Source organism: Quercus robur, chromosome 2 (genome assembly GCF_932294415.1).
Source record: "Quercus robur chromosome 2, dhQueRobu3.1, whole genome shotgun sequence".
Classification (NCBI taxonomy): Eukaryota; Viridiplantae; Streptophyta; class Magnoliopsida; order Fagales; family Fagaceae; genus Quercus; species Quercus robur.
This window is the reverse complement of record NC_065535.1, coordinates 84,861,870-84,886,223: the sequence shown is the minus strand read 5'-3', so window position 1 is coordinate 84,886,223 and position 24,354 is coordinate 84,861,870. Positions and strand designations below refer to the sequence as shown.

General features: G+C 33.9%; 1 non-coding gene across 1 annotated transcript; it reads left to right on the top strand.

Annotated features, from left to right (window-relative positions):
- The first annotated feature begins 6,219 nt into the window (after nt 1–6,219).
- TRNAR-UCG (transfer RNA arginine (anticodon UCG)) lies at nt 6,220–6,293 on the top strand. Its single transcript has one exon. It is a non-coding gene; the product is annotated as a tRNA-Arg (tRNA).
- The last annotated feature ends 18,061 nt before the right edge of the window (nt 6,294–24,354 follow it).

Here is a 24,354-nt window from a genome sequence, read left to right as displayed (position 1 = left end):
ATAGATGGTAAAGTTGCATATGAGTCTATGACCGCTTTAAAATAAAATTTTAAAAAATAGCTATCATTTCAACTTTGATTTTACTATTTTAGTCAAATAAGTTCAATAATTACATAGGAAAAAAACCTTATTTTATAGTGATGGCTCAAGAGTAAAACTAATCAATGCACAAAAAAAGTGATATTTGAAGAATGGTAACTTTTTAAAGATTATGAAATTCAGGAATTAAAGTTTCAAAATTTTGCAATTAAAAACCAAAATAAAAAATGATTAATGAAAATTTTTTGGGAATAAAAAATTATACTAATAATTAGCAAAAAATATCAATTAATGTTGCAAACCAATACATAATACTATGCATACTTTACATAAATAAGTATTAAGTGATAATATTCAAAATATAAATATAAAAAAAGAAAAGAAAAAGGGAACAACATGAATAAATCCAATTTGAAAAAATAAATTTTATTTTGTTTAAAAAAATTATATAAAAAATCCTATTAACTTAATAGTGGTGTATTTAAACGATCCAAAAAAATAATAAAGCATATACTTTTGTGCCTAATCACATCTAGCAAATAATAAAGCATTCAAAATATTGAAAAGCAATTTAAATTCATGTATGCTTGCATGAGATACGTACTTGTCCACCATTGTTGGAAAAAAACACCAAAACAAAGAAGAGAAATACATACCTGTAATACTTTGGATGGTAGGTTTGATAAAAACTTGTACTGACCCCCCCGCCCCCCCAACACACGAGAGGCCCCAAAAAAGGGGTCCTTAGGCCGGGCCGAGGACCAATCCTCTCAGATTAACCTGGTCCATCTCAACTTGATCGTAAAGAACACTATGATGACCGTTGTCCATACACTATAGCCTAGCTCTTTGGTCCACTCTCTACAAATTCATTGTACTTGGCTCGCTGGTTTAATGTTCCATGCATTTTGGGCTTGGCCTGAAAAATGTGGCCCTATAGATTTCATAGACATCAAATTGCCTAAGGAAAAAAAAAAAAAAAAAAAAAAAACAAAGGAGAGTTAGATTTCTAAACAACATAGAAATTATAAAAAGAATGAGAATTATTAATAATAATGGGGGGGGGGAGAAAATAAGAAGTTGTTATGCCTAAGAATATATAAGAATACACCGAAAAATGGAATATATATAGAAAATTTTCAGTTGTAAGGAAGTTAGATTTCTAATCACTCTAGGAATTATAAGAGAAGAAGAGTTAATTTAGGATATATGTTTTATCCGCAAAATAAAAATGTCATATAGATTGAATGAAAAAAAAAAATGTTGACAACAATGACATGAACGTAAGTAATAATAATAATAAAAAAAATTTTAAAATTAAAAATTAAAAATAAATAAATAAATAAAAAAGGAAGAAGAAGAAGAAGTAGGTAAACGTGAATGATGCTAATAAGGAAATAGGATAGATTTTTTTTAAAAAAAAAAAAAAGTCATAATCAGTTTAGAATTTTAAAGTTATCTAAAGAAGAAGAAGAAGTAAAACTCAATGTAACTTATTTTTTAAAGTTATCTAAAGATGATTTATTTACAATTTAAAAAAAAAAAAATCAGGCACCTAATTTGAAATTTTTTAGATAAAAAGGTGTCATCTGTATCAATTAACGTAGACCTGGGCTTCATGCGTATCAATTAGTTAGAACTCTACATTAACGTTGATCATAATTCTATATTAAATTTTAGTGTTTATCCAAAGAATAAAAAAGTGAAGGAAGGGATTGGATGAAGAGTTTGGATTGTAATCAAATTAAAGTTTTTAATCAACTTAGAAGTTATAGGAGAAGAAGATAACAACATAAAGAATTTATATTTATTAGCTAGATTGATATTACATTTTTTTTTTTTTTTTGTTTAGGTTAAAATTAATATATATATATATATATATATATATTCTTACGTGAAGCACTATTTTTTTTTTAGAGATAAAAATGAATTAGAGTCATGATTTTTTGAATTAGAGATAAGAATGAATTAGCGTCCTGATTAATCTAATATTAATCTGCAATTTTTTTTAGACATGAATTTTAGTATACTATTCATTTTTAGTTCGTTAAAAATCTAAAAATTTAATAAAATTTCTATAATTTGGTGAAGTCACGTGGAGCAACCACGGCTTCTAAGCCCAACTTTTATTATATATAATATGATATGATGTGTAGTCTTAGATTTTTTTTCCTTATCTACAAAAAAAATATTCTTTTTTTTTTTTTTTTTTGCATATAAAATATCAAACTTAATAGTTTCTTTAAAAAAAAAAAACATGAAACTTGATAATTGTGATAATTATTAATAGAAATTTATTGTGATTATGTTTGTATATCAAATTCAATATTTATGACATTTATGATAATGGTTTTGTTAGATAATGAAACTATTCGAGATAATATAATATAATATTATAATAATTGTTAATAGATTTTTATTATGATTGTGTTTGTATATTGAATTATTTGTTCTATTATTTAATTGGGGTTTAAATCTATAATAGAATTTAAGTCCAATTCAAAAATATATATTAGAATTTGACATGTAAAATTGTGAGACACAAAAATTTATGTGGTAAAATATTATAAAGTAAGTCAAAAGTCAAAAGTCCTATTATAAATTATAGATTATAGACTAGTCCCTAATCAATGTATGACAAAATCAAATTAATAAATATTAATTAATGAAAAATACAAATTAAAATATTATTTTTTAATAACTTAATACTTACAAGTTACAACATACGGGGAATTTGAATCTTAATTCTCTATATAAAAGAGTGTCCAATACAGATTAAAATATCAATCATAATTTAATTTGAATTTTTGTTTAATATTAAGTTTCTTTATCCAAAAATACAATAAGTTCTAATTAGTTTAATCCACACTACCAAACCTACCCTGGTTGGGTTTTGTTGGATCATTAGGTTAGAGTTGTTTTGTTTAAATTTGGTTTTACTCAATTATTCAAGCTCATTATTCAATTTTAATAAATAATTAGAGTTACACAATTGGTCTTAAGATTCCAATTTCATCTAAACTATATCTCAAAATAATCCTTTACATTGAATTTCATTGTCTTGTTTTATATTGCATTGTATCACACCAGATACACCTATAATGAGAGAAAGGAAGAAAACTCTAATTATACTTCTTCTTTTTTTTTTTTTTATTGATAGGGAACCTCATCAATTCCTAATTTAAATCACAAATTTAAATCAAGTATTAAAATTCAAAATAAATCAAATAAATTAACTTAAAATACTCATATTTTTTTAACTATTAATAGAATGGGTTGGGTTGTGTTGGGTTACTTGGGTTAAAAAATTTCCCAATACAACCCAAGCTTTAAACAAATTTTAAGATCCAACCCAACCTATCAACTCATGCAAATCCAACCCAAGGCATTAGGATGTGTTAAATTAACGATTGTCCCAAAAGTTTAAACTATTAGAATAAAGTAAATTTAATCATTTAACCATGTACTTTTAACACTCCTCCTCACATGTGGGCCAAAAATACCTTTTAATAGGTAAGGCTTAATCTGTGAAAATTTAAATGGGAGGTAAAGTGAATGAGACATTGATCGAATTTAGAACATCTTGGTCTGATACTGTGTTAAATTACCAGTTGTCCCAAAAACTTGAGTTATTGGAATATGATAAATTTAATCATTTAACTACATACTTCTAAGAGGGTGGATTGATTTTTTGGAGTTTGTGAGTTGAATGCACACTTTTTTTAAAATAATAATAAAATTAATAATATTTATGGAGCACACACCTAAATATTACTAGTAAAAAAAAAAAAGTTATTCCCTACTTTTTCCAACTTTTGTACTAAAAGAACTTATAATTAGTAATTACCAATATTTCTTATAATTGCGTAATTTTAGTTTCTAATAAAGCTTCTTGACAAAGGAAAAAAGAAAAAAAAAATTTATTTTGATAAAAAAAATAAGTAAATGCGTTTATATTGATTTATACTTTTTATTTTTATTTTTTATTTTTTTTTAAAAACCTCTAACATGCACATAACACATGTGGAGGGACTAGTGTTTACATTTTATATTATTTTATCAATATAGATATAGATGAGTATTATTTTTATTATCTTTGGACAAGTTATGAGTATTCAAAGTGTGTGAGATGATTTCTAGATCTCAATTCTTTGTAATTTTTATTAGCGTTATCCTTTTACAAGTGTGAAGTAAACAATCGGTCATGCAAAGCAACTACTTAGCTATATTTTTTTGACAAAAAAGTTTTGTGGAAGATATGTCGTAACAAAAACGAAGAAAAGGGAAATGATGAATTAAGTTTTTTTTTTTGGGTAGGATAAGGCATAGCATAGCACAGATTAAATAATCATAAGTCTATTACAAAATACACCCTCCCAATTGAGGACTATAAATTTATTCACCACGGTGGATTTTCAAATAAAACATAAGTAGAGTCATTGGAATTTTCAAGTTTTGATAAGGCATTCATATATCAGTTAGCTTCTCGGAAGATATGCTCAATCCGCTTATGAAAGAAGGTCATTAAAAGGTTCCTATAATCAGTGAGTAGAGGTGATAATGAATTATTTCCAATAAAATTATTCCTGAGCATCCAGCTCCATTATCAAGTTTGAAATTTCTAAATCCTTTGCTAGTGGAAGACCGTCTCTAAGCAGGGGCGGCTCCACCTTAAGACCAAGGTGGTCCTAGGACCATCCTGATCTGAATTTTTATATATATAATAATTTAAAAATTTTTATTTGTCTACCCTTCAAAAAAAATTTGGGAACTCTCTTAGTTTTTTTTATGTCAATAAAATTAATTTTTGCTTCATAATTTGTTCTACATTTAGTGGATGAATGATTATTTAGTTGTGTACATTGAAAAAGATGTAGCTTGTAATATCAATAATGAGACTATCATGCACTGATTTTAAAATATGAAAAGTCGTAGAAGACAATTGTAAACTTTATGTATTTGCATGTTTTTTTATTGTTGTTGTTGTCAATATATGAATTTATCTTTTTATTAGATTGCATAATTTATGCTTCTTAAAGAACAACTTAAGAAAAATTCCTGGAATCGCCACTGTCTCTAAGAGCTTATACCCATGCCATAACACTATTTAGATAATACTTGCAAGTCCTTTAATCCATCCACCAACATTGTCTCGCAAAAGCCTAACTCCTCCAGCCTTATTTGGGTTTCCAATTGAAGATCCATCTGTATTAAGTTATTTGGTATTGTATGATATGTTTATAAGTTATTTTTAAGCATTATCTTGCTAGGAATATAGGATTTTTTTTTTCTTATTAGAGGGACATCACATTTTTGGATTAGACATAAGAGGCTAGTTTTTTTTTTTTTTTTTTTTTTTTTCCTTTTTTTATTTGCAAACCCATAACCAAATGTCAAATTTTATTTACTTTTCCACTAGTGTTCAACAAATATATTAATTAATGACTATTGTGTGTTTGGCATCCACAAGATGTCTATTTTTTTTTTTTTTTTGGGGGGTAAATAGGGAAATATATAAACAAACAAACTACCCAGCAGTCAAGGCAGCTGGGTCCAAACAAAGTTGATTACAAAATAACCCCGAAGAGTCTCTAATTAAAAGCTGGGCAATCTCCATAGGCGGAGGGTCCAGAATAACAAAATCATGCTAAAAGTGGGAACCTTTCTTAGCAAGCACATCAGCATAAGCCTTTGCTTCCCTAAAGCATTGGCTGATCTTCAAGGATGGGATTTGGTTTATGAATTGTCTAGAATCATCAAGAATTGGTGCAAAGTTAGCACAAGAGCTATCATTGTTAGAAAGTAAATTAACAATTGGTTTATCATCAACATCTAATTCAACATCAACATCAATATCAACATCTTTTTTTTTTTCTTTTAATACTTTTCAAGTGGGAGGATGGGTTTGAATTCAGGTCATATTCGTTAAAGATGTCAAAAGATGTTTGTTGACATTAACCACAAAATACCTACTTGTGATTTAAGGAATTTCCGATGCAATCATATTGAATACAAATAGAATTGTGATTTTCCGATAAAATGCATATTAGGTGTATTATTTGGTTGCAATTTAATATGATCATCAGTGATAAGTATCTGTATTCAGTTTGTTTATTCTCAATCCTCATGCAGGAATTACTTTGGATAAAATAAAAGGGTTGTATAAATGAACGTCAAGTAGACCGCATAGCGCAGTGGATTAGCGCGTTTGACTTCGGATCAAAAGGTCGTGGGTTCGACTCCCACTGTGGTCGCTAATGTTTAAATTTTTTAAAAAAAAAAACTCTGTGCGTCTCTTTACTTTTTTTCCTATTTGCTAGTATTTTGCTAGCTCTTCTTTTCTTGCATCTCTACGTTTGGCTCTGTAGTGTCCCTCTTTCCTCTTTTTGTTTGTTAGTTCCTTCTTTTTTAGACAAGGGTGGTCCTACTCTACATACCTTAAGCAATCCAATGAAGGAAAGATATGTCAGGAAACAAAAAATGTTAATGGTAATAGATGGCAAGTCAAAATTGATGGATAAATTAAAAGCAGCCCACTAATTAGATGGATTTGATTTGAGCCACACCCTCTTCGGTCAGGCTCAATAAATTGTAACCCACATAATGCCAGTCCAAATACTCTCTCTCACTGTCTCACATAGAGTTCTATCATAAACTTGTGTAATTTGAGGGCCCAATGAGTCCCTTTTTGCTATTTGTGGTTGGGAGAGCCAAATCAACGTAAGCCGCAAGGACGTAAGGTTGCTGTTGAGGTTTTTGTTTGTTCATTTTGTTTCTTTGTTTTTTTTCAATAGCATAATTAAAAAGCTATTAAGAGGACGTTCTAGCTTGCAGTTGTAATCAATTATTAATATAGTTTGCTACTACAACTACTCTACTAGGGCTCTTGAACGTCGGCCATGCGTTGTGCTACACCGCTTGTCTTCATTATGATGACAGTCATGCACCAATTATCATTGACAAGTGAGGCAATGGCTTTTTACAGATCAATTTGACATTGATATTTTTACACTTATCCATTCACTACACCAATGACCAACCCGGGTTAGTGTGAAACTGTGAAGGTTCTTTGACATCAAAGTTGACACACATTGGATGAAAGGAAATTTTTTTAAATTATCAAACCTTTGATTGGAATATAGGGACTCTATCAAGGGTATTATGGGCATTTTCTCGTCCATTGATTCCAAGGGTTAGAGACTCTATCTGAAAAGGATGGCAACAGGGCTTTCCATGAGTTAGCTAGAGATGAAAAGCTGACGGGTCACTCTCACACATGGAAGGAGGTCTCTCCTCCTCTCATTCAACAGATTTTAATTGATGACATGTTGTAATTTTTTCAGGTTCTGTTGTAATCCAATTTCGGTTTCTGCTGTAATTTTTCAGGTTCTGTTGTATTCCAGCTTCTTTTCAATGAAATTGATATGTTCCCATAAAAAAAAAAAAAAAAAGGACTGACACCCCACGTCCCTTGAAGAGGCTGAGATTAGATCACGTGTCAAGTAGTATTTAATGTGATTGATGGAACTTGTAAGCATTAAACATTAAGAGGAGTGGGAATGTACTTTGTATGGAAACAGACATCAAATTGTTGATCAAGTTACTAACCATGTGACGACAGGACACCCTGATGTCAGGCATTTCAAGTAGCAATTTATAAATTTTCTTGTAACTAATTAGTAAGCTCGTTAGATGATTGCATAAGCATTGACCAAATAGGATTTAGACATTTGTCATCTGTCTACAAGGCTAAGGTAAAGTTGTGATTTCATATTATGTTGTGTGGATTTTTATTCCGTGGCAAATTTAATTGTAATTTTTTCAATCATTTTTCCTGTATGTATGTAAGTTTAATTGTAAGGGATGAGTGTGAGAAATCGGTGAAGAATCAAGATTCAAAAGTTGAACAAGTGGATTTCGCGACTGGCTCGCGAGTAGCTCATGAGAAGCAACTCGCGAAAAAGCCACATGTAGAGCACATGACTGGAAAATGAAAAGTCGTACCAGGTTGTCATTTTCGCGACTATCTTGCGAGAAAGGTCAAGTTGCGAAGGACCCATGAAAATCTCTATTTGACAAAAAGTTGTGTTTTGCTTTACCAAGTATTTACCCACACTACCCTCATTACCCACAAATTGTAAGGAGTACTTTTCAGAGAGAAATCTCTAGAAAATACATTTAAGAGTTAGAGATAGTTATATATACCCACAATCATCTACACAGTCCCTTATGATTTTCCTCAACTCCTACCTCTCCATTTCTAGATCTTTAAAAGGTTGTTAGCCCAAACACTTATCACACCCATTTTGAGTGTAAAGTGAGATTTTGGTGCTGTTGGGAAGCATTGGAAAGAGCCGTTCATTAGTGGATATAATCGGGCTGAATTGCGGGATCCGAAAAGTTAAAGAAGATAAGGCTCTGAGAAGTCAGTTAGTAGCAAAGAGTGCTTTTCAAAGAGAAAATCCTAGAAAATACACTTAAGAATTAGAAATTGTTATACTCACAATCATCTACACATTCCCTTGTAGTTTTCCTCAACTCCTACTTCTCCATCTCTAGATCTTTGAGAGGTTGCTAGTTCAAACACTTACCACACTCATTCTGAGTGTAAAGTGAGATTTTGGTGTTGCTGGGAAGTATTAGAAAGAGTCATTTATTGGTGGATGCAATTGGGTTGAATTGCAGGATCCGAAAAACTAGAGAAGACAAGGCTTCAAGAAGTCAGTTGGTAGTAGGAGATTGGAGGGCTCAAATACATGGGGTAGACTAGGCTTGGAGGGTATTTTGTTATTCGTGTACTCTAACTTTATTCTCTAGTGGATTGATTTCGACTTGGAGGATCGCAAAAAAGTTTTTCGTCGAGCTCTTCGGTTTCCTCTTCGATAATACGTCTCGGTGTTATCTTGTGTTTGCATCTCTCTTTCTTACTCTTTAAACTTTCATTTTATTGTTGATAATGGATGATTATGACTTCGGGTAGTGTTATCGGTTCATTGCGCTTATTTATTTTTGTTTTGCACTTAGTCTAAGTAGTGTAAAAACAATCTAGCCGTAATTTTTATTTGGGGGTTTGAACAAACTCTTGTGTTTTAGCACAAATTCTGGCTTTCAGCTACCAATGCCAAATAGCTAGTATAAGTACATTGAAGTTACTTTGTAATCAGTTTTTGAAAATTGATTGAAATAAGTGTGAGAGCTTTTCTTTGAGAACTATGTGTTCTTTGCAAAGATGCCTAACCTCCTATCAATTGTTCTAAGCAACTCACTTTCCATCTATTTTTAAATCATATCACAGCCCATCATACTTTCCTACTTCTCACATAGATTGAGCGTTGTGGTTAGTTTGTCTATTTTTACCGATGGACCCTTATCCATTAATGTCTCTCAATGTCTTGTTAATGACCAAATGGGCCGGGAATAGGCTCCTATATACTATGCCCCTTGTTATCGGACATAATGTTAGACTGCTTTATTTAAATAAATGAATGGCCAGTTCATCTTTAAAAAAAAGCTGGGTCATTATTAATATAGTTTGTTGGCATTTGAGTATAGTTAAAGTTAAATCTATGCTGATCCAATTTTGATCTAGTTATATACACATCTTAAGGATCTAATTGAAAATCAAATTGTCGAATTTGAAATAGTATAACAGTAGAATCTTAAATACGTTGAATTCATATCAGAATTGGATTTTAACCTAACCAAATAGGTTTTGTTCTGATCGAGACCCAAGATACCCCCTTTTGTTTTGGTATTGCCCTCATTAATTAAGAAGGGAAGATGCATGGATAAGGGTTTATAAGTACTTTACTTTAAGGGACCTAGTCATGTATAATGCATTCTTTTGGGGTAGGTCTAGGAGTTTGCTTAGAGCATTCCCATTAAGGATTGCATATGCTAAAAGATGTTTTTTATTTTTTTTATTTTTTTAGCATGTATAACCCAAAAACCTGCTCCATCAAAGATTGCATATGCTAAAAAAATTGCAATATTGCTATAGTGCACTCTCTTTTTTGAGACCGCACTGTAGCATCATGCTATCATTTTTTAATACTTTTAATTCTCTCTCTCCTTAGATTCAGACTCAGACTCCTTTCTCACTCTCACTCTCTCTATCTTTTCTCTCTTTCTCTCTGCTTCTCACTGAGCTAGAATCTGAGACTCCAATGAGAAATTTCTTCAAATATGGGTTTGTGATTTGACTCTGGTGAGTCCTGTTAGGACATATGTGGTTCACATATTAAGAACATATGTCATGATTTTATGTAATTGGCTAATCCTTTGACAAAACGCACTTTACTTATATTTGGGTAGATTTAGGATGTGTTTAAATACTTCAAGAAATCATGTTTCAAGATCAAGTGTTGAAGCCTTCAAGTCTGTCCAAAAAAACAAGCTGATAGTGCAAATTCATTAAAGCTCAACAGTTGGCTTGACAGCTGCATCTATCGAGTTTAAGAAAGCTGTTCAAGCCCCGTGTACTCGACAGCTGCTCGACACCTTCTATCTGTCGATGTTTAAGAATTTCAAAATTCTGATATGATTTTCTTGGGATCCGTGAATATGTCTTTGGGCTTTCTTTTCTCCTAACCCTAGACATATAAAAGGATTGTTTTAAAGACCGTCAAACAATTTACAAGTTGCACAAGCATTGAGCAAACTCTGTCCAAGCAAATTGTGACTGGAGACGAAATTCTTGCCCTAGTTCATCTCTTTCTCTTGAAGAAGTTGCTGTGTATGTGCACCATAGGGTTTTGTGACCAAGTATCTTCTTGATCTTCATCGTGTGGATGAACTGAAGAATTTTGCAACTAACAATCTTCTTAGTTGGTGATTGAAGTCGCGTACTGGGATCTGCGCAATTGGTTAGTCACGTACTTTGGAGTCATGCATCAGAAAGGGGAACTGTCAATACAGAACAAGTCCAATTGAGTATTGGGATAAGGGTTCAACTGTAGGTTGGTAAGGTACTTGAGATTCCTTTACTTGTAACCGCTTGTTGTGATAATAGTGGAGTTTCGGGAGTGGTAACTTGAAAATCACCCGGTGGGGTTTTTGCCGTTAGATTTTCCCCATTCGTAAACAAATCACCGTATTATTTATTTTTTGTTGCATAATTAGTTTATTAGTGATTTGTTTGTATTACCACGCGTTTGCATGATAAATTAATTAATTAATAACTTGGCTAAATTAATTAATTAATTATTATCACAAGGGGTCATTCAGTTTGTGGCCTATCAAGTCCGATCTTCAGCCTTCCGATTTGTTGAAGATGTCGGAGGCGGAAATCCATGCCGAAATGATGAAGCGGCATTCCGAGCCGTCAATGGGTTTCGTTAAACTCTGGCTTGGCGTTCACCGAACTCCGGTAATCAATCTGGGTTTTGTTTCTTTTTGCTATTTCTTTGTTGGATTACTATGGAGATGGTGAGACTTTGTTGGATTACTATGGAGAGGGTAATCAATCTGGGTTTGGTGGCGTTGATGTTCAGACGGAGCTTGGTGGTCAGCCATGGAGCACAGGTCGGAGCGTGGATCGAAGGAGTCGTGGTCCAATTTGGTTGATTTTGTTTGTGTGTTTTTTTTGGTTGTGGGTTGTGGTTCGATTTGGCCATGGTTTGTGGGGTTTTTTTTTTTCCTTTTTTTCTTACTATGGTTGGTGATGATTTGGTCTGATTGCTGTTGATTTTTTTTTTGTCCAACGATGGATGTGGATGTGGATGTGGTGGGTGGATGTGGACTTATTTTTTTTGCTATTGTTTGTGGTTGCGGTGGATTTGGCTGGTGGCTGGTGGTGACAATGGTGGGTGGATGTGATGGTTGTAGTATAGGTGGGTGGATGTGGTGGCCGACAATGCTGAGAATAATTGGGTTGAGAGAGAGAGAGAGAGAAAGAGAGGAAAAATAAAAAATTAATAAAAAATAATAAAGAAAGAATATTTAAATTGAGTGTTAAAAAAAAATAGAAGTTTTGATGGAAAGGATATTGTAAAGTGATGTGTTATATATTATAAAATTGGTTTTTGAAATGGTAAATACTAAATTTTTTAGAATTGTTGATGGAAATGCTCTTATGGGTCTCAATCTCATCCTCGTCTTCTCTTCTTCCTACAAGTAATTAGCAAAGCACCAAGGATGTTTTAAGTACTTTAAATAATCATGGAATATAGAGTACTTATCTACATTACACGTGCTTCTAAATTTTTTATCTCCCTTTCTTCTTCTCTTCTTCCTACAAGTAATTAGCAAAGCACCAAGGATGTTTTAAGTACTTTAAATAATCATGGAATATAGAGTACTTATCTACATTACACGTGCTTCTAAATTTTTTATCTCCCTTTCTTCTTCTTTGGTTTATAAACTATGATATCATAATCAAACATTGGCATTTTCCTCTTATCTTTGACTGTTTCTTTATATGCACGCAAGTACTGCTAAATTGGTAAAAAAGTATCCGAGTACGTAAGAAAAAGAGGGAAAGCTCTCTCTCTCTCTCTCTGGAGCTTTTATGTCTTGGGGAAATCTATGTAGTAACAAGTGAGATCTTCAAAAAAAAAACAAGTGAGATCTTCCTCATGTTAATTTAGGGGTGTTTGGTAAAGTTGTTTAAGTAATATTGTTTGGATGTTTTTGATATACGTATGGGTGAAAAAATGTTTGAAAAAGTGTGTAATATTATTTAAAATACTCAAAAATATGTTTAATTTATAGTCTCAATTATGTGGAGTAGTTCTAAAATTACAAATTATTTTATAATTTTTTTGTCATAACTGATATGACAGATCGTGAATAATTTCCCATTACTTACCCATAAAGTCACTATTTTTTATTTACCCAACTCACTTTATTACAGGTGAGAATTGCTGTAAGAAGTTGCGAAAATATTGCGGTAAATTTCCCAATTACGTGCCTTACACACAAAAACAGGCTGACTATAAGCAAGGGCTCTTCGCCAGCTCAAAGATACTCCGCATAGCCTATTGCACACATACATGGGTCCCATATCCCACTCATTGGAATTATGTGTGATCTTTGCCAATATGCCCTTACTTTTGCATTCTATTATATTACGTTTACATCTCTAGTCTCTCACTTTAGGGTGCAAAGTCATTATTTCTCTTTATTGATTTTATTCCCAATAGTACATTTGTACCTATTATATAATCTTTTACAAGTAGGTATGTGATGTCTCACTCAATCTACATGCCCTTACCCAATCCCCTCCTCAAATCAATTTCGAGGCAACCCAGGTGGTGTGATGGGATGGGATTGAGTTTGTACTTCGGTGATTTTATCCAATTATTCAAAGTATACAAATTTGGCCCAAAATAGATATATATATATATATATATTTTTTTTTTTTTGAAAGCGCCCACAATAGATAATTAAATAAAGCTAATGTTACCTTATTCTATACGAAAGTTAATTTTGGTTTATAATATGTTTGCGGTAGTCAAATAATACTGCAAGCTTCCTGTTTCCTTATTGTAATATTTTACTTTGCTATTACAACTCATCCTTCTTGGCCTAAGCAAATTCTAGAGCTACTATGGTAAAACTTAAGGATAAAAGGATACCTTATTGTTATGGGTCGCAATCAAGAAGTTATGGGTCATAATGTTTCATGATTATATTTACTTTAACCTCAAATTCCATATAAGGGATCATGTGAATTTTCTTAACTACCAAATTGAAAAAATGATATAACTATCCATGTACTATATAAGGAAAAAGTGCAGTTAATTGATTGAAGATTATATATGTTCTAGCTAATAAGAGTAATGTTAGAGATATAAATTATTTTATAAAAAAAATTACAAATTGTTGATATAGTGAATGATTAGTAGTAAATGAGAAAGTTGTGTTAATAGTGGGCCTAAATGAAAACTAATAAGAAGTTAGACACAACATCAATTTGTAAAAATGTTGTAAAAAAATTTGTGTCTGTAGCATTACTTAGCTAACAATGTATTTGTATTGAATTTATTCCTAAAATGTACGTAGGCTAAAAAAGAGGAGGGTGGGGGGGGGGGGGGGGGTAAAATTAATCTTCTTATGGTTTGGTCATACAAAAATGTAATAAAAAAATGACCCATTACATTTGGATTAAAATTGATTCTCAAAAAAAAAAAAAAAAATCGGATTAAAATTTTATGATTTGTGTAGAGATAACGGCCCAAAATTATGTATTGGCCCTTGGGCTTTGTCCGAGGACGTTGAATGGTCCGAGGAGGGACAAATAATTATTAGGGGTTCCAATTTAAAGTCTTATAAGTAAGGAATGAATGGAAGGTGGTCCAAGAAGGAACTCTTCCTCGGATATGACGAATGCGGTTCACGTATGTATTCTAGCAATTAGAATGATCCTCCAAGAAGCTCCAATTATAGGGACGTGCTTCATGAACATACAAGAAGGAAGGAAACCCAAAAATATTTGAGGGAAAGCTGCTACCACCGCATTAAATGCACTGCAACTACTTTTCTGGCTGCATTTATGTGGAGAAGACTTCTGAACAGTGCTGTCTTGGCTACCACAACTTACAAAAAGCCAAATAGGGTGTCTGATGGGACATTTACTTAAGTAAGGGCTCAGATGATCAACAAGTATAGGATCAAGATGATTCAAAGAGAGTTATATAATGTAAGAGACCCTCCATGAGAAAATGATCAGAAATTTCATGAGATAAAGCACTGTAGCAATTTAAATTGTATTTGTACCTAATTGTGATCAACTTATAAAAGGAGACCTCCTTAGATTGTATGACCATTGATATCAGGATCTCTTATTGGTGTTTGATTGTCATTTAATTCAGTATTAGTCGTTGTCCAACTCATTAAGGACTAGTTTTTTGACCCACTCTCTACAAATTCATTGTACTGGGCTCACTGGGCCAAGATTCTACATGTGAGAGACCGAGCCTCCGGCCTATTTTATAGGATGTTGGGCCAAATCCACGTGAATGGGTGGAGTCGTGTTATTACCTCTCAAAATAGAGTTTTGACTAGTTATATTTTCCCCTTTAAATTAAGGGTTTTACAATGGAGTCACCACTTATTTAATTATTGGAATAAATAAGAAAACCAAAATTGAAAAATTCCTCATTTTATTAATTTGTAATTAAACTTACATCGATCATAGGAAAATTACATGGCTTTGGTCCTTGATACAATCTAAGATAAAGTACATGACTTTGTTTCCTAGTTACAATCTAAAAATCAAAAATTACATGGATAAACATTTGATCTACTAACCCTTAATCTAAGATCGGAGGCTATGTTACAAGGTGGGAAGGTGTTAGACACCCACCTTGCCCAGTGAAACCGGTCTTCTAAACTATGGTGCCCAACATTCATATCACATCATCTAATATATTATCAATCAATTTGCATGTTGAATTTAATGTGTGTGCATGTGATAAATCCTAACTCAATTTATTAAGCATGACATTTGGATTGAAAAATAAACTCTAGTGAATGTGTATGGATGGTGATATCCTAGATTCAAAATTTTAAAAAAATTATTAAACAAACATCTTTTTCATGTCTTTTTATGTGGATTTAAGATCGAAGTTAGTGTTATGTATGATCATGTGATGAACAACCAAGGACATATGAAGAATACATAAGAACATTTAAGAACATTCAAACATATTCAAGAGAATTTAAATAGTTACTATCATGCTTTAATCCTAAATTCTCATCATGTTAACACAAAAAACAAGTTAGGGAAAGAGATTATATTTTCATGCAAGATCCATATGGTGGAGGAAAAAACTCTTGGTAGAGGAAAAGAAGAGCTAGAAGAAGAAGAGTGAGTCTCACTCAATACCTTGAGTCTCAAGAAGACCAAAATATGACAAGACTACTCAACTTCACTAGAACTCAAGAGAGGGGGTTTTTTGTGTGCTTTGGAATGAAATGTCATTTAATGAGGGTTGACAAAGAATCATAAACCTAGACCTCATTTTAGCCTTGGGGGAAATCTAGTGTATTAAATGAAAAGATTGGTGGAAGTGAGGAGCAAATCAAAATTTGGTTTTCCCGTAGCCGTTGTTACAGTTTGTAGAGTCAATTTCAAATAATCATATCTGACTTAATTTTGATCGGGATTGTCTCGTTCTTGTGCTCAAATTGAAGACTCGGATGTCTAGTTTTTGGGAAAATTAACCTCATTCATAGATTCAAAATATTTTGAGAGATATCAATGAAATGGTGAGCATAAGTCATTTGTTAGAAAATGATTTCAGCACAATTAGCATTAATATGTCTCAAATTAGCTCCCAATCAACATTAAATGGCTCCAATCACTCTCATTTCAGACTTAGTTGGTTCCAAATTTACCCTAATTAAAATATAATTATACAAATTACTCATTAAATAATTAATGTTTAACAATCAAGTTAATTAGGTGTGTGTAACCCTACCATAAAATGTAGTCATAACCAATCAAATTATGACACATCATTGTTCTCAAATTGATTATACTTATAACCAATTGAAATCAATTGTTCATAATCACATATAGTCGGACTCAAATTGTGATAGTGCATCTCGACCATTAGAACTTGATTTGATGATAACTTTCAATCTGATGGTTTGATTAGGGCTTATGACCAGTCAATTTGATTGTTACAACATCAAGATCATTTTGGTAAAATGAGATTAAGGATATAGTGACTAGAATCAAGATGCATATTTCCAATGTAAAATTACCCTTTTATTCTCCATGTGAGGTTAAATGCGGGTTGCAAAATGGGATGTCAACAGTATAACTTGGGTTTGGGCTGTGAAACGGGTCCTTTCAATTGGTGTCATCTGTGGGAAGATATTGTGTGATAGTGAGTACGACATCTAACTATGGTAGGATCAGGTCCTCATCAAGAAGAATCCATGGGTTCTAGGCGACAGGATGACTTCCTTAACCTTGAATGCAAGCGAGATCAAGAAGGTAGCACAAACACCACACATACTGGTAAAAGTCATTCTCGGGTTGGGAGTCATGTCTCTTAAGAGTAGAACGAAAGAGCCATGCAAAGGGAGATTGACAATTTAAAGAAGAAGCTGCACCATGCACAACGGAAACAAACTCCTTCCAGTTCTGACGTTTCCTCCAATGATGAAGAGGATGCTAGTTACAGGCAAAGGTCAAAAACTCCACCAAGCGAGCCTTTCTCCTACGATGAAGAGCACCACCACTGGTGAAGATACAAGAGTTCGCCTCGTAAAGGCTTGGGAAGCAATGCTGAGCAAGACGTTGAATCAAATCTCCAAATCACCTTTCACGCGCAAGATAGAGAGGGCAAAAATTTCTCGGCGGTTCCATCAGCCCACGTTTACCATTTACAATGGTCGAACGAACCCTGTAAAACATGTGAGCCAGTTCAACCAAAGGATGACTGTCCACTCTAAGGACGAGGTTTTGATGTGCAAAGTATTTCCCTCAAGTTTGGGACCAGTGGCGATGATGTGCAAAGTATTTCCCTCAAGAAATTTGTTTGGAAAAACATTGTCACCCGGTTTGGGGTCCTTCGCACCCTCATCTCGGACAACGGCCTTCAGTTTGATAGCAAATCTTTCAGAGGATATTGCTGTGATTTGGGAATTATGAATAGATATTCTACACCAATTTATCCCCAAGGGAATGGACAAGCCGAGGCTGTTAACAAGGTCATACTGAATGGACTCAAGAAAAGGTTGGATGATGCAAAGGGAAAATGGGTGGAAGAGCTGCCACATGTCTTGTGGACGTATCGAACCACACCTTGTAGGTTAACAGGGGAAACTCCCTTTTCAATGACCTATGGAGCCGAGGCCATTATTCCTTTAGAAACCGACTTCCCAACGCTAAAAACCTGCTTATTCAATCCAAGCAGTAACAATGAGTTACTAGAAAAGAGCTTAGACTTTATTGAAGAAAGAAGAGAAAGTGCAATGGTTCAATTGGTATACTACCAACACAAACTCAAGCAAGCTTATAATGCCAATGTAAAGCTGAGGCCATTAGTGTCTGGTGACTTGGTATTGAGAAAGGTTTTGGGTACTGCAAAGAACCCAGCATGGGAAAAGTTAGGACCCAATTGGGAAGGACCATACCGCATCACCTCAGTGGCTGGTATAGGGGCATATTTTTTAGAAAACTTAGATGAACATGTAATACCGCACCCTTGGAATGTAAACAACCTGAAAATGTATTATTATTAATGAAAGTTTTCTTTGTCAATATGTCCATTTGTTGTATAAAGGCATTAAATTTCCCATTGTTCAAACTTTATAAGTGTTAAAAAGATCATAAGTTATGTTAGGTCTTTCAGACCACATACTTGGGTGAAATTAATACTCAATGGCATCTTTATAAGTGTTAAACAGATCCTAAGTTATGTCAGGTCTCTCAGACCACATACTTTGATGAAATTAACACTCATGACATATTTATAAGTATTAAACAGATCTTAAGTTATGTCAGGTCTCTCGAACCACATACTTGGGTGAAATTAACACTTAATGGCATCTTTATATGTGTTAAACAGATCCTAAGTTATGTCAGGTCTCTCGGACCACATACCTGGGTGAAATTAACACTCAATGGCATCTTTATAAGTGTTAAACAGATCCTAAGACATGTTAGGTCTCTCGGACCACATACTTGGGTGAAATTAACATTCAATACTTGATCCCCCAGACCATATACTTAAGGGAAATCAATACTTGATGGTATATTGCTAAGTATTAACATTGGAGTACTTACTTGTCCTTCACTAATTGGTGAAACAGGTCCAGGATTACGCCTAAACTCCTCGGATTGTTGGTTTTGAACTGGCTAAAAGTCCTCATTTGTTTGTCTAAGTATTGGGCAGAATGTAGGATGTTTGCCCCTTCTATTTTTTACAAAGTAAGTTACTTACTTATATTAGATTCGATCTTCATTACAAAATGATCAATTCACAGTGCAAATATGTGGCAAATCTTTTTGTTGCTGATATTTAGTCAAATTATTTAAGCTGATGACAAGTTGCTGTTATTAGATGTTATTAAAGAAACAGTTATAATAGTTCAAGTTTATTGGCAATAGTAATAATCTTAAAGGCATATAAAATAAAAACACATAGAATAAGAAGAAAAGTATTTTAATTGATTAAAAGGAAGAAATATGTTACAAATGATGGCAACAAAAACAAAGACAAATCCTACATCTAAGCCTTGGATGGGTGAGAGTCCCCCTTGGAGCCAGCTGCTTGGAGATTGGCTTCTTTAGCATCCTTAGCTTTGGAGACCATATCCTTGATTGTGAGTTGATCTTCTGACTGGCTGGCTGGAGCTGGTGGTTACATCTCCTTGCCCTTCTCGATCTCAATTGCAACCTCAGCATCAAGAGAAGAATTTTGAATGATGAGAGGCTACTCAGGAGGAGGCAAAGGAAGGGCAGTAGGTGGAGGAAGTTATGCTGGAATCTCTCGGATATCCTCCGGGAAAAAAATATTCTCGGACCTCTTCAGCTCAGAGACTGCAAGGACTCCCACCCGATCTATTGCTACTCCTTAGGAGGCAAAGGAAGGGTAGTAGGTGGAGGAAGTTCTGCTATAATCTCTCGGATATCCTCCGTGAAAAAGATATTCTTGGACCTCCTCAGCTCAGAGTCTGCAGGGACTCCGGCTCGGTCCATTGTTACTCCCTAAGACTCGGTGCAGTAGTCCCTGCACATTACGGCCACCTCCTTCGCCAACCGAGCCTGAGTATCCATCACCACACGTTCATAGGATGTTCTCTCCGCAGCCTTAGTGGCTTCCTTGGCCACACGAACCGCCTCTACAACTACATCTTTAGCCTTCTTCAGTTTAGCCTTAAGATTCATAACAATTGCTTTTGGGTGGCCAATTTAAGCTATGTTGTATAGAGCTTTTTGCGCTGGTCCTCGGCTTAGGCTTCAGTGGTTTTTAAACCTGCCTCAGCACTCAGACATGCATTCTTAGCTTCCTTCAGCTTTCTGGCCAATTCAACATGCTCCTCCTTAAGGGCTCCAAGGGCCCTCTCAACATTAGCTCGGGAGTGGACCTTAGCATTAACTTAGTCTCAAGCATTCCTTACCCACTCCTCGGCCACGAAAACTTGTTGAGTGACCTACATAATAATAGCAAAGTGATCAAGTACATATGCATATGAATAAGCATACATTCTAACATTGAACTCAGAAGGGTGCTGATTGACTTACCATGGCAAGGTCTCTCTTCAGAGACATAAACATGTCTTATTGCCTGGTGCGTCTAAGGCCCTCCATATCTTTAGGGAGGAGGAGGGGCTGCTCTAGGGCCTTGGCGAGTTGGGTGGCATGTCCTCTTTGGGACTCCCAAATGGTGGCATCCTAAGGAATAGGAGCATCCCCCACTTCTAGCTAAGGAGCCCATGTGCGCGGCCCTCGGTGCATATCAATACCGGTCTCCTCCCTGCTCTCCGCGGTGGGAGACCGTTTGTCCTTGGCATTCTTGGGCTGCTTTGTGCCCTTTTAAGGAATCACTTCCCCCTCCTCCGCTTCTGGCACCTTTCTCTTCTTTTTTAAGTCAGGGTTGGGGAGCAACCCAACCGTGGTTACAGGTGGAAGAGGAGGAGGAGGAGGAGGAGGAGGAAGATTTGTAGGGACTTGAGTTTTGGGGACGTCCTTCGAAGTAGACCCCTTATTCATATATTGGGCCTTGGGCTTTGTCCGAGGATGTTGAATGATCCGAGGAGGGACAAATAGTTATTAGGGGTTCTAATTTATAGTCTCATAAGTAAAGAATGAATGTAAGGTGGTTTGAGGAGGAACTCCTCCTCAAATATGGCGAATACAGTTCAAGTATGCATTCTAGCAATTAGAATGATCCTTTAAGAAACTCCAATGATAGGGACGTGCTTTATGAACATACGAGAAGGAAGGAAACCCAAAAATATCTAAGGGAAAGCTGCTACCATCATATTAAATGCACTGCAACTACTTTTCTGGCCGCATTTATGTGGAGAAGACCTCTGAACAGTACTGCCTTGGCTACCACAATTCTCAGAAAGCCAAATAGGGTGTTTGATGGGACAGGTACTCAAGTAAGGGTTGGATGATCAACGAGTGTAGGATCAAGATGGTCCAAAGGGAGCTATATAATGTGAGAGACTCTCCATAAGAAAATGATCAGAAATTTCATGAGAGAAAGCATCGTAGCAATTTAAATTGTATTTGTACCTAATTGTGATCAACTTATAAAAGGAGACCTCCTCAAACTGTATGTCCATTGATATTAGGATCTCTTATTGGTGTTTGATTGTCATTTAATACAGTATTAGCTGTTTTCCAACTTATTAAGGTCTAGTTCTTTGACTCACTCTCTACAAATTCATTGTACTGGGCACACTGGGCCAAGATCCTACAACTTGGGCTTGGGCTTGGGCTATGAAACGGGTTCTTACAATTTGGATTAAAATTGAATTGTTATGATTTTATTCAAATTAACAAATTTTATATTTTATGGAAAAATTATTTTTTGAATTGGCCGTATAACAAATTATTCTCATGAATGTTTTAATTGTTATATTTTCATTCTTTAAATTCAATTAAAATGAAATCAAATGCCACTATTTAGAAGAAACCCAAGCAACTTTATTTTTAGTCCAAACTTTAGAAGTTTATAAACTAAATTATGATATAATCAAACCACATAGAGTAAATTGTAACTTTTTTTTTATATATATATATAGGGTTAGGTTCAAGTTACATTTCATGTAACTCTAAGCAATGTTACACCAACCAATAATTTTTAATTTGATATAAATTTTGACAAATCTACCGTTAGATTACATTATCTTTATTTATTCTCCATGCTTGCAAAATTTCAAGGTGATCAAATATCAATAACTATGTCATCAATCAATTATTTAAATTCAATTTTTTGTAGTTTGAAATAATGCATAAAATATTAGTTTATGGATCAAATGGTAAATTACATTTGATTAGCATGAAATTTGGCATTCATGTTAAGAACATATAAAACATGTAATTCAACGGTTGGATTTTCAAAATATGAATTCAATAATAAGTTATTGAGTGGTGTAACATTGCTTAGAGTTACACCAGGTGTAACTTGAACCCAACCCATATATATATAAAGAAGTGTTATGTTTACAACAAATCATAAGTGGTAAGTTGTTATTGGTTATGGTTTGAACCTATCATTAAAATTACTTTTTTGTCTACCAATAACAATCTGTAATAATTTGTCATTTATGATTTGTTGTAAAAGTGTTGTAAAAATATTGTGGATATATATAGTATTTCAAAAAAAAAGAAAAAAGAAAAAAGAACCGCATCAACTCCTATGAGAACCTATAAATGCAAAGAATGTGAAAAAAGGGAAAGTGACCATCTTCTATAAACAAGGCAATAGAAAAGTGTAACAGAGGCATAATCCATGAATATGCCTAATCATGTTTCCTTAAATAATGACTAAATGGAGTGGTTTTCTTTTCAACAAGGGTTCAAAATTCTAATCCTATCTTTAGAAAGCAAAAATTAGGGAAAGCAAAAGAGTCCGGTACAAAAAAAGAAGGAAAATTATTGGGTGTTCCTAAAGTACAGTGATATGATATACTTCTTCCTCTTACATTCATGACAAATCTCATCATAAATTAACTTATGTGATTCAACTAAGGCTGCGTTTGACAATATATAAAATATTTTCTGAGTGTAAAATATTTTCAATTGAAAATATTTTACGAAAAGGAAAATATTTTCAGTTGTTTGTTTGTGTTCTGGAAAATTTGTTGGAAAAGTATTTTTAGTGTTTGGTATTGCATGTAAAAATCTATTTTTAGAAAACCCAACAACCACAATCACCACCATAAACCCAGCCACCACTAGCCACTACAAATCTAGCCACCATCAACCACCATATAACCAATTAATTTGAAAAATCATAATCAAAATCAAAACCCATTAATCTCAAAATCAATATCAAAACCATCTACCAAAACCTATAATCCACCACCATCGAAACCCATAAACCACCCTAGCCAACAATCCACCACCCCCAATTAACCACCATCAACGCGTAAACTCACCCCCAACCCACCACCATTGAAACCCATAAATCACCCCAACCACCAATCCTCCAAAACCTATGCAAAAATGTTATTTTACAATTAAAAAAAAAAAAAATTGAGGCAGCGACAGCGTGGGTGGAAGAAGGATGGGTCTGATGAGTGAGAGAGAGGACGAAGGTAAAGTAGATGAGAAGCTACCTTCACCGACAAAAGGGCTTGCAAGCACGACGGTGAGGCTGTGGGTCAGGGACTGGGATGTGGTGAAATCGGGGTGGGTTTAGCAGTATTCATTGGAGATGGGTTTGAGCACGACGGAGGAGCTGAGGCAGCGTGATTAGACCAACAATGCATTTGAGCGGCGTGATTTGACTAGCAATGGGTTTGGGTGGATCGGAGGCTAGACTACTGTTGCTCTCTCTCTCTCTCTCCTTTTCTGTTTTCAGTCTGTAAAATTATATTTGAAGGTAATTTGAATGTGTAAATTATTTTACACTTGAAACCCTCTTATTTTATAGTCAAATTATTTAATTTTCCCTTTGACCGAATTTTTTGATCATCCCAAAGAGCAAGCATTGTGTAAAATATTTTTCCAACTTCCTTTACAACCGAAACAAACACAGCTTAGACTTTTTTATTTTTATTTTTTGGTGGCGATAAACACAGCTTAGACTTAAAAAGAAGGAACACTACATCACCATACACGAGTCTTAAGAAAAAAACATGGGTACTTCAGTATTTGTCACTCTTCCTGACCTCAAATCGACGACCCATAACTTCCAAGAAGTGTAACTAGTCTTTTCAGCTCAAAACCTACCTACCATTTTTGTCTTTTCCCTCAAACGCAAATACGCAAAACTACATGACTACCTAAAGCAAAAATCTTAATAAACTTTGGATCCGGTCAGTACACACATTAAAATATTTATTTTTAAAAATATTTTATTGAGAATTGAAAAAGTTGTTAATATTTTCTTAAATTTAAAAAAAAAAATTTCAAAAATAATTAATTATTGTGTGTTTATTTTTTTTTTTAGAAAGAATTATTGTGTGCCTTGCACACATTAACAAAACCTATAATAAACTTTTATTGTTTTGGGTAGTGAAAAATTCAAAAGCATTGTTCTGTTTCTAATTTTTCTTAAAGCATTGTATAAAGATTCGAATCTTTCGATTAGAACATTCCAAAATAAAATGCGAATCTGACGGCTGTAAAATTCCCTCTCTCCCATAAAATTCCCAGCATAATTCTAGCATATA